Source organism: Amblyomma maculatum, chromosome 1, assembly GCF_055883805.1.
Source record: "Amblyomma maculatum isolate TAMU_Amacu chromosome 1, ASM5588380v1, whole genome shotgun sequence".
NCBI classification, from domain to species: Eukaryota; Metazoa; Arthropoda; class Arachnida; order Ixodida; family Ixodidae; genus Amblyomma; species Amblyomma maculatum.
This window is the reverse complement of record NC_139344.1, coordinates 229777607-229783763: the sequence shown is the minus strand read 5'-3', so window position 1 is coordinate 229783763 and position 6157 is coordinate 229777607.

Sequence of the window (6157 nt, the reverse complement as noted above, 5' to 3'; positions counted from 1 at the left end):
AGTGGCAGGGTTTTAAATACGCTTTTGTTTCCGAAGAAGAAACGCTAGGGAGCGGGGTGGGGGAGTAGGTGAAGGGGTGAAAAATGGTCCTTCGGCATGTATTATAAAAAGCGGCAGCAGCAGGAAAAATTACAGTACGGAGGGGATGACGAATCCGCACCTCTAGCAGGTTTTATGATGGCACGCCTCTCTTGAAAGCGGACAAGCATTCCAAATGGTCCTGATAAAGAATGCATCTGCAGGGGAATAGTTCTCAAAAGCTTTCGCCAAGGAGGGGAGAAGGACCAAGAAATATACGAACTCAAGCTCAAGCAGACGAATTTTCAAAATAATTCCTCCACAAACGTCCTTAACTATCGAGAGAGGGCAACCACAGAGGGTAAAATGAGCCACAGTGCTTTGTGATAGAACGATTGACGTTACATTGCAAAACGTTCTAAAGATTTGACATGAGCAAGGCTTGGCTCTGTGCAACTGCAAAGTGCATAATTATCCCAGTTGCTTCACGACAGAATGTTTGATGTTATGTTAAAACAAAAACTCTCTTAAGAGCGCAAACTAAGAAAATATTGAAGCAATGTGCTCACAATAGTTTCCATTAAAAATGCGTCGAAAACCTTTTCTTTTCATTTCGAATTTCACTGCACGCATTGCTGTTATTTTAAATGGGTATACAGTTAAGTGTGCCTAATCAATATATACATTGCACATATACCTTGTACAAGCCCCCATAGACAAACTAGCCGGGCTTGAACTCCGCCTAAATCGATGAAGGACGTGCAAATGCAATTTTTTCATGGTTTTGCTTGGCGGTTTAATATTGCGATTCAGTGCACATAGAAGTTCATATCTGGTGAAAATTGTTTATAATATGGTAAAAGATTACGGAGACGCTCAACCTTGGCCTTAAAAGCTGAAACATATTCCGCAAAAAAAAAATGAGTTATGTGCGGCATTTTATCGTTTTTTGTCCTCTGAACAAGACTATCATACTTAAAAAGGCAGAAAGGAGCGCAAAAGGCTGTTTTTACAAGAAAACGAGCCCCAGCTAAAGTGAGCTAGAATGGGGTAGTGGGCTCACTGGGGCTCCTTCCCTGACGCAGTCTGTGTCACATGCAATAGGTGGCGCCACCGCAGACTTCAATGTAGCGCTCTGCTGGTTGAGGGGTTGCGTTCGTGCGACCGCAGCCTTCTCGCTTTAGAAAAAAGCACAGTCTTCGTCCACACTTTTTAGATTTGCATGTGGTAGCTATGCAGAGGTTGGATATATTAGCAAGTTGTGCTACTACTGGTGCTATAAGATGAACTAAGAGGTTTCTAACTGCAAACGCGTGTCCGATTTCTCTCCGGAGTCCTGGCGAAAAGTGAATTAAGGCGCTTGTGTGAAAATGACTGCGGCGCTCGATTGCCCAATTTTATGAGGTTTGTGATTCACGGCCGCGATGATAGAGTACAGAGACACGTAGGTTTACGTGTGTAACGTGTAAAGCTGTATCCGTATTCCTAATAGCCCGCAGCTGTCAGCACCTTTTTGTCGCGCCTGCCTTCTGGATCGTGAATTTTAATTTACTGTCGACGCTGTTTATGGAAGAAAGGTGCATAAAAATTGCCACAAGTCATTATTGAACACATCTTAAAAGCTTGCAGTTGAGCATCCCCCGTCCATTATCAGCAGTTTAATCTGAAAATTTTCAGATAACTGCACAATTGCGAATTAGCTATATTCGTGTAAACAGTGTTCTGATCGATAGGGAAGGACCTGACAGGAGTGTGAAAACAAGCATTTAGTAGGCATCTCGGGCTGATGAACGGCGGCTCCACTGCTAGCTTCCTTGACAAAAAGTACACCCGTGTTAATTTCATAACTGATGAGAGAGGCGAGGCGTATATGTTGTAAGCATCCGATTTCTCGCGGGAGCGTGTCTTTTACTACTCCGAGTGCATCAATTAATTTGCTGCCTGAATGCAGTTTATGGCACGAAAAAAAAAAAAACTCCGTGAACATATATTTTCGAGAACCACTGCATGTATATATACGGCGCAAATTTAAGAAGACAACACAAGAAAGAAAAGGACAGCACATGCTCACATAGCGTTCTTTTATTTCTTGTGTTGTCGTCTTTGCGCCGTGTACAGTGGTTTTCAAGTCATGAATGATCGCCCCACAGGCCGTCATTTTTCGAGCTTGCTCAAGAAGCAAAAGCTGAACTTACAATAGCTGAGTTCCCATTGTCGCGGAAGTTTGCGCCGAGTAAGCGGTTAGCAGGCTTGTACAAGCTTCGCAATTCAATTTCATTAGACTCTATTTAGCAACATATATCCAGTAGTGTGAAATATTAGCCTATAATCACGCACTTCGGCTATATGCTGGCTGTGGTCAACAGATATACCAGCGTATTCTTGACGCTTAGTAATGCGTTGAATAAAGTTGTTTCCTGACTACTGGTCCTCCTTTTTGTTCACATTCGTGTCTGGCTTTGTGCTTCCTTGATGCAGCATGTCGACAATCCGGCTAGCTGGCCCTGCTTGCCCTTCCCCTGGCTTATTGTTTCCACAAGGCCATAGAATGAAATACAACTAAAAAAACTAGGCTGGTGTACGTGTCATTGATGCGATCAGGTCATCGTGTATTTATATCATTTAGGGAGTATTTATATTCGCCCCCATTATTTTCCAAGAGCCACATATCTTTCGATTCGTGGCGCCTTTCCCGTAAGCATGTCCGGCAGCCTAGCACAATGGTTTTGTCATCGGGGTGGCTTCTTCGTATAAGAAGTCACATCGCCCACCGCAAAACAAAACCTCCGCAATGGCAAGAATTCAGCAGCGTAGGGGAAGGCAGGCAGAGGCAAACGGCGCGCGGTGCTGCGCGCTGCTACATTGAAGGCGGCGGTGGCGGCCCCCTGCGGAGGCGCGCAGAACTAGAATCTGCTGACATAGGCGCCGTCATCGCAATGTATGGCGCCGGCTGAGGAGTGAGCCCACTACCCAATTCTAGCTCACTTTACCCCAGCGGAACCGCCCTCCAAGCAAACGCCGCTGTTGTCTGTGATTGGCCGGACCCATCATGACGTCAAGTTTGGGTATGCGAGGCCGGCGCCGGCGGTTTTGCTGCGTGCGCGTCGCTTCAGGGGACTTGAGAGCTCAATCTAAAATTTTATTGATTATTCGAACAATGTAAAACACCTCTAACACTTACCGTACGCGTTCAAGCAACCAACAGTTAGCTAAAAAAAAAAAAACGGCGCTACGAAAGACGCTGAATTCCCAAAAGCCTTCCCAAAATGCACAACAGCCCGTAAGTGAACTGTTCTCTGGGCGGAGCACGGCTATGGCCACCCAGCTAACACGCCGAGATGGACATCCAACAGTGCGACCTGAGGAGACGTGCTCTCCAATGGACTTATCGGCTCCACCATCCGTGTCAACGAGCACCCGTGCCCCTCATAAGCGTCCTTCGGAAGATAATCAACCGAATTCGTCCTCGGCAAGTGGTGGCTATCAAGGAAAGCGCTCCTGTTTACTATCGAAAACCAGGTCGCACCTACACCGGGATCGTCATCTTATAAAGTGGCGATTAAATCTCTAGCCAACAAAAGCCTCACCGATATACCAAACAGGATCATCCAGGCCAACTTGGACACGTGTCTCGGGACCAGAGGTTTTCGGGGCTTCACGGCAAGGAAGAAGTCAAACACTATAGCTGTGTGGCTCCCGACACTTACTGCGGTGGAACGTATCCAAACGCTTAGTTGTATTTCAGTCACAAGTGAGATCTCAGTGCCTGTGCAAGTGTATCTAGTTGAAAGCTCCGACTTGCAGCATTGCGTCGTTTACAACGTCGACATAAACGAAGATCAAACCACCCTTCAACGTGAGCTGTACTGCCCAACGCACCGAGTCATACAGGCCCGACACATAGGAAAGGGGCGTTCCTGCATGATCACTTTGCAACGCCCTCCGACACTCCCAGCCTGTCTGTACTACTACGGCTGCATATTAAGGCCGCGGCCGTATAAACCGAGTGTGGTTTACTGTTACAACTGTTTCCGGGCAGGGCACATGCGCAAATCTTGCCCTTTTGCTACTGCCGATGAAGGTGCGTCTGAAGGAAAAGTTACGTACCGATGCGGCCTCTGCAAATCGGACGACCACGAGATAACATCTCCAAGTTGTCCGACAAAGCAAAAGGCAACGCAGAAGGCTCGTCTTTGGAACACTAAGCGTTGGCCAATAGAAGACATGACACCAGTGCAGACATCCAATCGCTTTGCAGCTCTCCCAGTGGGATGATGACGAGTGGCCAGAGCTTCCTGAGCCCGCTTCGAATGCACCTCCAGCTAAGACAAAGTCTAACGATACGGTGCTCAAGAAACGCCGTCGACAACAGCCAATACAGCAGCGTACTGATCTACCAGACTACGATATGGCTGTAGTGGATGAGCAAATCAATCGTCTCTTAGCAGAGGTCTCTAAGCTCCGACAACACCGCGAAATGCTTGCTCGACGTCGGCGAGCTGCAGAAGTAACCGCCAAATCTAGTAATGTCCAACACCGCCGCCTTCATCTCGCGCAACAGGGCCATTTGCTGCCTCTTTCCAGTGTACCACAACACCCAATCATAACTCTGCAACATCGCTGCTCCGCTATATGGTCAACCAGTTGTCCAACCTGACATCTGTGATACTGCAGCGCTTGGACTAGCACACGAAAATGGCGAAATCCGGTCGTCCTGGTGTATTACAGTGGAACTGTAGAGGCATTTCCACGAAGGTGGCCGAGCTCAAGACCCGACTGCGATTTAACAAGCTTCGGGTGTGGGCTATGTTACTTCAGGAAACGAACGCCTTGCCATCATATTCCGGGCTTCAGTGGCTACGTGTCTCCTTCAATGACCGACCGCGTCGCGTGCAGACTGCTTCTCCCCCGGGAAAGGCGGCGGTATATGTTGAAACGCGTATTCCTCCATGTGCGCCTTTCTCTCGAAAACTGGTGCACATCATACCAAGAGGTAGTAGCAGTTGCTGCGAAATTTTTGAAAGGAACCGTTGTTCTTGTTTCATATTACGTTCGACCAGCTGGCGGCGCCTCTTCCCGTATTAATCTTGGCTGGTTATTAAGTGTTCGTCGGCAATACCCCGGGTGTCCAATTTTAGTTGGAGGCGACTTTAACGCCCCTCACCCGGATTGGGGGTATCCGACTGCAAGCCCTCGTGGTAGGCGTGTGCGGGACGCCTTCACTGATGCCCTGTTTGTTCTGCTTAATCAACCGACAGCAGCACGGCCTGCTCGTCACATACGTAGTGCTGCCTATGCTCCAGACTTGACGTGGTGGTTGGGCGCGAGAACTCCCTCATGGCACATGGAGCCAGACTGCTGGGGAAGTGATCACCACCCTATCATCATCGGTCTCCATCCCTCCCGTCTCCACCCTTTACGCCGCAAATGTTCTGTGATCAACTGGGACAGCTTTCGCTCATGTCTCGACAGTATGTCTACAGATTCGCCGTCACTCCTTGTTGACCGTATACAGAGAACACTAAACAGCGCTACGACTACTACCTGGATTGATGTAGGTCGACCGGCACCAGATCTCGGCCTGCTTAACTTGTGGGCAGCCCGCCGTCAAGCTGAGCTGGCTGCTACACGAGACCCTACTTCGAGGCAGGCCCGTACACGACTGAATTATCTTACTGCGAAGGCTCGGAGATATGAACGCGATCTCTCGCGACGCCAGTGGCATGCATGGTGTGAACAATTTTCTGATAAATCATCGAATGCTTCACTCTGGCGAACGTTTCGTACAATGGAACACGGTCGTCGTTCTACTGACGCAGCAGCAACAGCATGCTTTGCGGCTAATCTGTCGCCGGGCGATTTCGCCAAAGAAGCTGCTTCAAAATTTTTCCCAAAATACGATATACTGCCTCCTTCAGCTGCAAATCTTAGTTTGGCAGGTATCCCTGCAGACGCATGGAAACTACCATCTGCTGCCGACGCAGATAGAATTGCGAGCCCCTTTACGATGTCTGAGCTGCTGGCTGCAATTGACGATGCGAAACGGAAAACAGCGCCCGGCCTGGACAAAATTCGGTATGAGGTTTACAAGAACCTCAGTACTGCTGCACTTCCTCAACTACTAGACACCGTAAACAAA